Here is a 13083-nt window from a genome sequence, read left to right on the forward strand (position 1 = left end):
TGTTGAAAGTATATCTCGTACTCAAATAGATATTGCTGAGAGTAATGAGAGTGCTGACCAGATTTTGATTTTAAGAACTAATTATGAAATATTAATAATATTGTTTTCAAATTTTTCATTTTAATAAATTGGTGAATATTTTCTACTTAAAAAAAAAAAGGATGATTGTGTTTAAGTTTCTGTCAAACAGATAGTGCTGTATGACTTTTATGGGTTTAGTCCTCAATTTTTATTATAATACTGGTAATAATAATAATAATATTGTAGTGTGGAAGGCCATTTAAGTTATGATGTGTGTGCATTTCTGAATAAATGATGATGAATGTTTCATTTTATTTTTTAAATCACCCTATCTTTTATTTATTTATTTATTTATTTATTTATTTATTTATAATTTGAGCACACATACAGAGGTACAAAAAAAAAAATACAGATAAGAGCAGCATGCCAAAGCCACTTATACTATGCATAGCATTACGGGCTGGCTTAAAATTAACTTAAGATTAACTAAGCAATGATGAAATCAGTGAAAAACATTAATGTAAACAGATTACTATAAAGCACAAGTGAGTATTACAAAGACAGGTCATATGGTTGCATGCATTGTTGTAAATTCAGTAGAATGGAGTATTCTGTTAGGTAGTGTATTTAAAAAATAATAAAGTTAGATTGGGTTTTAGGTTTAACATTTATGTGATATAATTGTGAGAAACATTTAAGAGATACAATTTATAAGGTTCAGTTATTCAGTATTTATTTGGTTTTGGGTGAGTAAGTGATCTTTGAGAAGAGACTTGAATTTATAAACAGGTAGTGTTTCTTTTATATTTACAGGTAATGAATTCCAGATTTTAGGGCCTTTTATGTGCATTGAGTTTTTGCATAGCGTGAGATGGACACGAGGAACATCAAAGAGTGATCTGTGCCTTGTGTTATGGTCATGTGTTCTGTTGAGGTTGGCAAGGAGATGTTTGAGGGGAGGGTTAATATCAGAGTTGAGTGTTCTATGTATGTAATAGGTGCAGTAATAAGTATGGATGTTTTGTATGGTGAGTAGGTTGAGTGTATTGAATATTGGTGGAGTGTGCTGCCTGTAGTGAGAATTTGTTATCATTCTAACTGCAGCCTTTTGTTGGGTAATTAGTGGTCTGAGATGGTTACTTGTTGTTGAGCCCCATGCACAAATTCCATAGGTGAGATAGGGGTAAATAAGAGAGTGATATAGGGCCAGGAGGGCTGACTGTGGAGCATAGTACCGTATCTTCGATAGTATGCCTACAGTCTTGGAAATTTTCTTAGAAATTTGTTGTATATGTGTATGAAATTTGAGTCTATTATCAAGGTGGATTCCTAAGAATTTTCCCTCTGTTAGCTTTGTGATAGGTGATCCGTTTATCATTATGTTAAGAGGGACATCTGTAGCTCTGTTACCAAACTGAATGAAGTAGGTTTTGTCAATGTTTAGTGTAAGTTTGTTAGTACTCATCCAGGTAGATATTTTCTGTAATTCGGTATTTACAGTATTGGCTAGCGTGACTGGGCTCGGGTGGGAGAAGACGTATGTTGTGTCATCAGCAAATAGTGTGGGTTTGAGTAATTGCGAAGCATTTGGTAGGTCATTTATGTATAGGAGAAAGAGAAGAGGGCCAAGGACACTTCCCTGTGGGACACCAACTGTAATTGGTTGTGCAGAAGAGTTTGCCCCATTTGCGTACACATATTGGCTTCTGTTGCTGAGGTATGACTTGAGGTAGTTGAGGGAGTGCCCTCTTATACCATAGTGTGACAATTTTACGTGGAGCAAGTCATGGTCAACTGTATCAAAAGCTTTACGTAAGTCAATGAAGATCCCCAGTGGGACTTCTTTTTTCTCTATTGCAGTGTATATATGTTCTAGCATGTGTATAATAGCATCATTAGTATTTTTATTAGGCCTGAATCCAAATTGGCAGGGGTTGAGTATGTTTTGGGAGATAAGGTAGGAGTAGATTCGTTTATGAATTAATTTTTCGAAGATTTTTGAGAGAGGGTGTAAGTTGGATATTGGTCTATAGTTATTCAACTCTGTTTGGTCTCCTCCTTTGTGGATCGGGGTGACCCTTGCTATTTTGAGTACTGTAGGGAAGGTGGAGGATTCAATGGATTTGTTAAAGAGTGTTGCAATGATTGGTGATAGCACTTGTGACACTTTTTTGTATATAAAGGGTGGTAAGGTATTTAGATCTCCTGCCTTGTTTTTTAGTGCGTTGATAATAAGGGAGACTTCGTATGGGTTAGTCGGAGCTAGGAACAGTGTGTTCGGGTAGTTGCCGGTGAGGTAGTCATTTGGTGGGGTATCTGAGCTTGGGATTTTATTGGCAAGGTTTTGTCCTATAGTGGAGAAGAAATCATTGAGTCTGTTTGCTGTTTCTGTTGGTGGGAGTTGGGGTTCATCTGATTTTGCTAATTTTATTTCGCTATTTCGTGATATCTTTTTTGTTCCCAGAATTTCTGATAGGGTTTTCCAGGTCTTTTTTATATCACCTCGTAAGTTGGATAATCTGTTCTCATAATACAATTTTTTTGCCCTTCTTATCAGGCTGGTTAGGATTGACGAGTAACGTTTTGTTTGGTCTCTGGTTATGTGACCCATTCTGTACTGTTTTTCATATTGGTGTTTTGTATTTATGGATTTGAGAATGCTGGGTGTTAGCCAGGGACTGTTCAGTCTCTTAGCTGTCATCTGCTTAGTTTTTTTAGGGCAGTGCTTGTTATAGAGGTATTGGGTCTTTTTTAGAAAATTATTAATACATTCGTCAATATCTGTATTGATTTCTAGCTCAGTGTGCCAGTCAATGTTTGCTACTGCTGTTGTGAAGTTATTAATGGCTGCCTCATTGTGAAGTCTGAAGGTGACTTTAGCAGTGTCTTGGGGTAATTTACCAAGAGTTGTTATGAGGAAAGTAGGGTAGTGGTCTGTGGTATTATCTGTAATTATGCCTGATTTTAAAGGGGATATGGTGTTGGTCCAGATGTGGTCAAGTAGGGAAACACTAGTCTCTGTAACTCTTGTAGGTTTTGTTACTGTTGGTAGCAACATACAGTTACTCATTGTGTTTGTGAATTCAGTAACGTGTGGGTCCTGGTCTTGCAGGAGATTTATATTGAAGTCACCTGAGAGTAGTAAGTGATCTTTGTTCATGCGTGCATCAGTTATCATACTTCCTAGGTTTTGACTAAATTGGCTAATGTTTGACTGTGGAACTCTGTAGATGTTTATCAATGTGAGAGGTTTTTGTAGGTATTTGGATTTGAATTTGGCTATTATATATTCCCCATGTTCATCTCTTGTGCAAGTATTAGTGATACATTCTAGTTGGTCTGAGTAGTATATGGCTGTGCCACCCCCTTGTTGGTCTGGCCTACAGTTGTGTATGGCTGTGTAACCAGGAATGGCATAGACATCTGTACTATCAGGCTTTAGCCAGGTTTCAGTTAGTGTAATGATGGACATATTGGCATGTAAGGAATTTAGTAATGCTATGAGGTCATCGTAATGCTTGCTTAAAGATCTGATATTGTAGTTAAAGATAGTTATGTTGTTGTTGGCACTGAGAAGTGCCTTTGATTGTTCTGCAGTGTAGTAATTACAGTAACTGTTTGATTCATTTAAGTCATTAAATAAGAGATAAGAGGTTGGTATCAGGATCAATGCTTGTAATCATAAGATTTGTAGTGAATCTATAGGTAGAATTAAGTATAAAACAGAGTAAATAGTCTTAAGCTAAAAAAAATAGCACCTGAATTATTTAACAAATGTAAAATAATGAGCTAAGGTAGTTTTTTTTTTTTTAAGCTAAAATAAAGGAGACAATATAAAAGGGACTAGTACAAATAAAGTGATGATCAAATAATGGAGCTTGGGAATATGATAGTAGGTAGTACTATAAAATAAATGAGTTTTGGAATATAATGGCAAAATTGTGAACTTGTTCTACTTTAGCACCTGAGAATAGCACCTTGATTATTTTAACAATTGTGAATGTATAAACTAGGGTAGTTATATAAAGCTAAAATAAAGGAGAAAATATATAAGGGACTAAAATTAAGTAATGGTAAACAAAGTTAAATGGACAGATGGTCACTATGAAATAATATTGGTTTAGGAGTAAGATCTGATTTGTAATATTAGATAAATTGAGCAGTTTATTGCACAATAAAAGTAAAAAAAATGAGGTAGTTGGTACTAGCTAGCAAAAGATAGTTTTGGTACTTGCAAAAAAGTAATTGGAATATACACTAATTGCATACACAATGAAGAGTGACTAAAAAACAAGTAGTGATAAACAAAATTAAATGGACAGGTAAGAATAATGAATATTATTAATTTGGAGTAAGATTTGACTTGTAATTTAAAATTATGAGCAATTAATAGCAGTAAGAAAGAAGTATAGAGTATTGGAGGTAGTTGGCATTAGCTAGTGATGAAAAATAATAAAAATAATAATGTACAATATAATAGTAACGTACACTATATGCACCACACGTATATATGTATTAAGGGCACTTATCTAATCTGTTACAGAAATGTCAGCTTTTCTAAGGAAGGTAGAGAAATCATGTTCGTTTGAGATGGTATATTGTTGTCCTGTTGATGTTTTCCTTACTAGTATTTTCCCATCTCGCGTGAAACACTGGTGTATTTTGTTTTCCTGTTTAAGTTTTCTCAGCCTGAACAGAAGGTTTTGACGTTTTTTTGTTAGACACTCATTTATGTACACTCCATTTTTCATTGTAATTGCTGATTTAATTAGGTCCTTTCTTTTATCGTATGAATGAAGTCTGATCATTATACTGTGTTTACTTCCTGGTTTTCCTAGCAAACGTGTTTCTTTGATTTCATTGTTTTGCACGATGACTTGTACGTGGTTCTGTATTATCCTGATAGCAGTTTCTTTGCACTGTGCTTGTGTTATGTCACTAGGAATGTGTGGACTGTTTATTATAACTGCATCAGACAACTTATCTTGTTCAGTTTTGTCGTCTTGGAAATCAAGGTATTCATTTAGTCGAGTGTGCATGTTCTGATTCCAGTCCTTGATTGCTTCTTCAACCTTCATATTTATTGTTGTTATTTGCTCAGTGTGACTGGCTATAGCTGCTTTTAGAGTATTTTCTGTGTCAACACTTCCCGATGTAATCTTCTCTTCAAGGTTTTGGATCTTATTCTCGAGGTTGGTTATCTTGGAATCTCGTCGCTCGAGTGCTGCTTTGATATCTTTGATTTCATTTTCTAGAGCAACGATGTAGTCCTTGATATTGTCAGGAATAATCATACCTGAGTTATCATGGATGAATCCTTTGAAGGGAGTGGAGTTGGAGGGGGAGTCAGCCATGTTTGTTGTTGTTGTTGTTGTTCCCTGGGTGGCGGCGGTGAGGGGGGTTGATGATACACTGGCGTCCTGCTGGGTAGACAAGTTGAGTTCTAGGGTCCTTGCTGTTATTCTTTTATTACTGGTGTTGTTTCTTCTGCGATATCCTTTCATAGTATCACTGAAGTAGATACTGTGTAGCAATGGAGGAGAAGGCTTGTTTTCTCGGAGCTTGGGTTAAGTGGTTGTCTGGCAGCGGAGGCAGTGTTTGGGTTAGCAGGGCTGTCTTCCTTAGATCTTCTAATTTTGTCAAGATTTGGGTTACATTCTTAGTATTCTTGGGTCATGTTGTGGTCTACGTGGGTTCATGTAGTTGAACTTTCACCTTAGGCCATCACAAGTTTTGATGGGCGATGTTTTTTTGAGAAAGAAGAGCTGGTAGGATACCGTTGCTGCCGCTGCCGCTGTGTAGTGTGGTGATGGGAGATGGCTGGTGATAATAATAATAATCATCATCAGTGGTGGAATAATAATAATCATCACTGGTGGAATAATAATAATCATCATCACTGGTGGAATGAGAAGGTAAAGGGTGTGATAAGGGAGAAAAAGTTTGCTTATGAGAAATTTTTAACAAAGCAAGAGGTGATATAAGAAGAGTGGAGTATATGGAGAGTAAAAGAGATGAAGAGTGGTGAGGGAGTACAAAAGGAGAGCAAATAATAGAATGGGTGAGGTGCTCTCAACAAATTTTGGTGAGAATAAGAAAAAGTTTTGGAGTAAGATAAATAGGTTAAGAAAGCCTAGGGAACAAATGGACTTGAAAGTTTGAAACAGAATAGGGGAGTTAGTAAATGGGGAGCTAGAGGTATTGGGAAGATGGCAGGAATATTTCAAGGAACTGTTAAATGTTGATGAAGAGAGGGAGGCAGTGATTTCATGCATTGGTGCTTAGTGCTTCTTTTTGATTATAATAATAATAATTCATGCATTGGTCAGGGAGGTATAACATCTTTTAGGAGTGAAGAAAAGCCAGATGTGAATGTGGAAGAGGTGCATGAGGCATTACATAGAATGAAAGAGGGTAAAGCAGCTGGAACTGACGGGATCATGACAGAAATTAAAAGCAGGGGGGATATGTGTTGGGGTGGTTGGTATTTTTGTTCAATAAATGTATAAAAGAGGGGAAGGTACCTAGGGATTGGCAGAGTGTGTGTATAGTTCCTTTATATAAAGGGAAGGGGGTCAAAAGAGATTGTAAAAATTATAGGGGAATAACATTTGTGGTTTAGCTTAGCTCTTCTTTTTGATCTTCTTTTTTATTATAATAATAATAATAATAATAATCTTCTTTTTGATAATAATAATATGTATGGTAGGGTTATTATTAAAAGAATTAGAGGTAAGACAGAGAACAGGACTGCATATATGTAAACAGTATTTAGATAAAGGTAGGAAAGTTTTCATTGCATTTATGGATTTAGAAAAGGCATATGATAGAATGGATAGGGAAGCAATGTGGCAGATGTTGCAAGTGTTTGGAATAGGTAGTAAATTACTAAATGCTGTAAGAATAGTGAAGCTCAGGTTAGGGTGTGTAGGAGAGAGAGAGAGAGATTACTTCCTAGTAAAGTAGGTCTTAGACAGGAATGTGTAATGTCACCATGGCTGTTTAACATATTTATAGATGGGGTTGTAAAAGAAGTAAATGCTAGGGTGTTGGGGAGAGATGTGGGATTAAATTATGGAGAATCAAATACAAAATGGGAGTTGACACACTTACTTTTTGCTGATGATACTATGCTTTTGGGAGATTCTAAAAAAAAGTTACAAAGGTTAGTGGACGAGTTTGGGAGTGTGTGTAAAGGTAGAAAGTTGAAAATGAACCTAAATAAGAGTAAGGTGATGATATCACATTGGAGGGAGGGGAGTATGGAAGAAGTGAATGTGTTCAGATATTTGGGAGTTGACTTGTCAGCAGATGGGTTTATGAAGGATGAGGTTAACCATAGAATTGATGAAGGAAAAAAAGGTGAGTGGTGCTTTGAGGTATCCATGGAGACAAAAAAGTTATTCATGGAGGCAAAGAAGGGAATGTGCGAGAGTATAGTGGTATCAACACTCTTATATGGGTGTGAAGCATGGGTTGTAAATGCTGCAGCAAAGAGGAGGCTGGAGGTAGTGGAGATATCATGTCTAAGGGCAATGTGTGGTGTAAATATTGTGCAGAGAATTTGTAGTGTAGTAATTAGTCAGAGGGCTGAAGAGGGGTTGCTGAGGTGGTTTGGTCATTTAGAGAGAATGGAACAAAGTATACTTGGAGAGCATATAAATCTGTAGGGAAAGGGAAGCAGGGTAGAGGTCATCCTAGGAAAGGTTGGAGGGAGGAGGTAAAGGAGACAAATGGTTTTTGAGATCTGACGAGATATTGGAGTGTGAGCAGGGTAACATTTTGTAAAGGGATTCAGGGAAATTGGGTAGCCAAGTTTGAGTCCTGAAGGTGGGAAGTACAGTGCCTGTACTTTAAAGGAAGGGTTTGAGATATTGGCTGTTTGGAATGAATCTGAACTGCCGTATCTGAGCGCCTCTGCAAAGACATAGCCAGGAGCTATGACTCGACTCCTGCAACCACAATTAGGTGTGTACAGTGATTATGTATGAATGATGGTAGAATTATTGAATGATGAAAGTTTTTTTTGTCTTTCTTTTTGGGTCCCCCTGCCTTGGTGGGAAACAGCCAGCATGTTAAATAAATAAATAAATACTTTTTTTTTTTTCCAACAAGTCGGCCGTCTCCCACTGAGGCAGGGTGACCCAAAAAAGAAAGAAAATCCCCAAAAAGAAAATACTTTCATCATCATTCAACACTTTCACCACACTCACACATTATCACTGTTTTTGCAAAGGTGCTCAGAATACAACAGTTTAGAAGCATACACATATAAAGATACACAACATATCCCTCCAAACTGCCAATATCCCAAACCTCTCCTTTAAAGTGCAGGCATTGTACTTCCCATTTCCAGGACTCAAATCCGACTATGTGAAAATAACCGGTTTCCCTGAATCCCTTCACTAAATATTACCCTGCTCACACTCCAACAGATCGTCAGGTCCCAAGTACCATTCGTCTCCATTCACTCCTATCTAACACGCTCACGCACGCTTGCTGGAAGTCCAAGCCCCTTGCCCACAAAACCTCCTTTACCCCCTCTCTCCAACCCTTTCGAGGATGACCCCTACCCCGCCTTCCTTTCCCTATAGATTTATATGCTTTCCATGTCATTCTACTTTGATCCATTCTCTCTAAATGACCAAACCACCTCAACAACTTCATCCTGTTCCCTACTTGTATGTCTCATAACAATAAAAATGCTTTCAAATGAGCTGATGTAGGTAACAGCTCTTAGCTTGCCAATAAAGTTAGGAATCCTTAACCTGTAAATAGCTTGTCAATAAAGCTAGGGATCCTTAACCTTGTCAAACCCTGTGTAAAAAAAAAAAAAAAAAAAAAAAAAAAAAAAAAAAAAAAAAAAAAAAAAAAAAAAAAAAACTCTTCTGCCTCCGAATTTTCTGCATAATATTTACACCACACATTGCCCTTAAACAGGACATCTCCACTGCCTCCAACCGTCTCCTCGCTGCTGCACTCACCACCCAAGCTTCACACCCATATAAGAGTGTTGGTACTACTATACTTTCATACATTCCCTTCTTTGCCTCCATAGATAACGTTTTTTGACTCCACATATACCTCAATGCACCACTCACCTTTTTTCCCTCATCAATTCTATGATTAACCTCATCCTTCATAAATCCATCCGCTGACATGTCAACTCCCAAGTATCTGAAAACATTCACTTCTTCCATACTCCTCCTCTCCAATTTGATATCCAATTTTTCTTTATCTAAATCATTTGATACCCTCATCACTTTACTCTTTTCTATGTTCACTTTCAACTTTCTACCTTTACACACATTCCCAAACTCATCCACTAACCTTTGCAATTTTTCTTTAGAATCTCCCATAAGCACAGTATCATCAGCAAAAAGTAACTGTGTCAATTCCCATTTTGAATTTGATTCCCCAAAATTTAATCCCACCCCTCTCCCGAACACCCTAGCATTTACTTCCTTTACAACCCCATCTATAAATATATTAAACAGCCATGGTGACATTACACATCCCTGTCTAAGACCTACTTTTACCGGGAAGTAGTCTCCCTCTCTTCTACACACCCTAACCTGAGCCTCACTATCCTCATAAAAACTCTTTACAGCATTTAATAACTTACCACCTATTCCATATACAGTGGACCCCTGCATAACGATCACCTCCGAATGCGACCAATTATGTAAGTGTATTTATGTAAGTGCATTTGTACGTGTATGTTTGGGGGTCTGAAATGGACTAATCTACTTCACAATATTCCTTATGGGAACAAATTCGGTCAGTACTGGCACCTGAACATACTTCTGGAGTGAAAAAATATCGTTAACCGGGGGTCCACTGTACTTGCAACATCTGCCACATTGCTCCTCTATCCACTCTATCATATGCCTTTTCTAAATCCATAAATGCAATAAAAACTTCCCTACCTTTATCTAAATACTGTTCACATATATGCTTCAATGTAAACACTTGATCTACACATCCCCTACCCACTCTGAAACCTCCTTGCTCATCCGCAATCCTACATTCTGTCTTACCTCTAATTCTTTCAATTATAACCCTACCGTACACTTTTCCTGGTATACTCAGTAAACTTATTCCTCTATAATTTTTACAGTCTCTTTTGTCCCCTTTCCCTTTATATAAAGGGACTATACATGCTCTCTGCCAATCCCTAGGTACCTTCCCCTCTTTCATACATTTATTAAACAAAAGTACCAACCACTCCAACACTATATATCCCCCTACTTTTAACATTTCTGTCATGATCCCATCAGTTCCAGCTGCTTTACCCCCTTTCATTCTACGTAATGCCTCACGTACCTCCCCCACACTTACATTCTGCTCTTCTTCACTCCTAAAAGATGGTATACCTCCCTGACCAATGCATGAAATTACTGCGTCTCTTTCTTCCTTAACATTTAAAAGTTCCTCAAAATATTCTCGCCATCTACCTAATACCTCCATCTCCCCATCTACTAACTCCCCTACTCTGTTTTTAACTGACAAATCCATACTTTCCCTAGGCTTTCTTAACTTGTTTAACTCACTCCAAAATTTTTTCTTATTTTCATTAAAATTTCTTGACAGTGCCTCTCCCACTCTATCATCTGCTCTCCTTTTGCACTCTCTCACCACTCTCTTTACCTTTCTTTTACTCTCCATACACTCTGCTCTTCTTATAACACTTCTGCTTTGTAAAAACCTCTCATAAGCTACCTTTTTCTCTTTTATCACACCCTTTACTTCATCATTCCACCAATCACTCCTCTTTCCTCCTGCCCCCACCCTCCTATAACCACAAACTTCTGCCCCACATTCTAATACTGCATTTTTAAAACTATTCCAACCCTCTTCAACCCCCCCACTACTCATCTTTGCACTAGCCCACCTTTCTGCCAATAGTCGCTTATATCTCACCCGAACTTCCTCCTCCCTTAGTTTATACACTTTCACCTCCCTCTTACTTGTTACCACCTTCCTCTTTTCTCATCTACCTCTTACTCTAACTGTAGCTACAACTAAATAATGATCCAATATATCAGTTGCCCCTCTATAAACATGTACATCCTGGAGCCTACCCATCAATCTTTTATCCACCAATACATAATCTAATAAACTACTTTCATTACATGCTACATCATACCTTGTATATTTATTTATCCTCTTTTTCATAAAATATGTATTACTTATTACCAAATCTCTTTCTACACATAGCTCAATTAAGGGTCCCCATTTACATTTACCCCTGGCACCCCAAATTTACCTACTACTCCCTCCATAACATTTTTACCCACTTTAGCATTGAAATCCCCAACCACCATTACTCTCGCACTTGATTCAAAACTCCCCACGCATTCACTCAACATTTCCCAAAATCTCTCTCTCTCCTCTACACTTCTCTCTTCTCCAGGTGCATACACGCTTATTATAACCCACTTTTCACATCCAATCTTTATTTTACTCCACATAATCCTCCCCTCAAGGGAAGTTCCTTGACGCTGGTGAGGGGCTCTTGATCTAGGGAATTGGATTTGTGCTCCGGTTCCCTGAATTGAGCCTGAATACCTTCTATCCCCCCCCACATGCGCTGTATAATCCTACGGGTTTAGCGCTCCTCCATGATTATAATAATAATAATCCACATAATCCTTGAATTAATACATTTATAGTCCCTCTTTTCCTGCCATAACTTATCCTTCAACATTACTGCTACTCCTTCTTTAGCTCTAACTCTATTTGAAACCCCTGACCTAATCCCATTTACTCCTCTCTACTGAAACTCTCCTACCCCCTTCAGCTTTGTTTCACTTAAAGCCAGGACATCCAGCTTCTTCTCATTCATAACATCCACAATCATCTCTTTCTTATCATTTGCACAACATCCATGCACATTCAGACTTCCCACTTTGACAATTTTCTTCTTATTCTTTTTAGTAATCTTTACAGGAAAAGGGGTTACTAGCCCATTGTTCCCGGCATTTTAGTTGAGTTTTACAACACGCATGGCTTACGGAGGAAAGATTCTTATTCCACTTCCCCATGGATATAAAAGGAAAAGTAATAAGACCAAGAACTATTAAGATAAAATCAAAGAAATCTCAGATGAGTTGTATAAATAAACATGTACATGTATGTGTAGTGTGACCTAATTGTAAGTAGAAGTAGCAAGACATACCTGTAATCTTGCATATTTATGAGACAGACAAAAGACACCAGCAATCCTACCATCATGTAAAACAATTACAGGCTTTCGTTTTACACTCACTTGGCAGGACGGTAGTACCTCCCTGGGTGGTTGCTGTCTATATATATATATATATATATATATATATATATATATATATATATATATATATATATATATATATATATATATATATATATATATATATATATGTATATATATATATATTTATTTTTTATTAGTTTGGTAAATGCTTCAATACCACTTGTTTCGTGGTTTCATTACTATATAAACTGCTTGTGGTGGCTGGTATTCAAACAGGTGTCCTCGGATCATGAACAACACCTACCTCTGCTGGGTGCGTGATCTTTGAAGGATCACTGGTTAAGGTAATGTGAACATTGTTCTGTCCTGATGCAGGAGAATGTGGCTACACTGATGGGCAGGGAAGGTCAAGATAATATGGCAACACTGGTAGGCATGGAAGGTCAAGATAATATGGCAACACTGGTGAGCAGGGAAGGTCAAGATAATATGGCAACACTGGTGAGCAGGGAAGGTCAAGATAATATGGCAACACTGGTGAGCATGGAAGGTCAAGATAATATGGCAACACTGGTGAGCAGGGAAGGTCAAGATAATATGGCAACACTGGTGGGCGGGGGAGGATAAAACCAAATGACAAACTTGGTATAAAGTACGTACGTCCTGTGACGTCACTCAGGAAATTCAGGTCGTTCACTCGGTGGCACAGTGGCACTTGTTCACTCGGTGCCACAGTGACACTTGTTCACTCGGTGGCACATGCTCACTCGGTGCCACAGTGGCACTTGTTCACTCGGTGCCACAGTGACATGTTTATTCGGTGCCAG

This window comes from Cherax quadricarinatus, chromosome 1 (assembly GCF_038502225.1).
Source record: "Cherax quadricarinatus isolate ZL_2023a chromosome 1, ASM3850222v1, whole genome shotgun sequence".
Lineage (NCBI taxonomy): Eukaryota > Metazoa > Arthropoda > Malacostraca > Decapoda > Parastacidae > Cherax > Cherax quadricarinatus.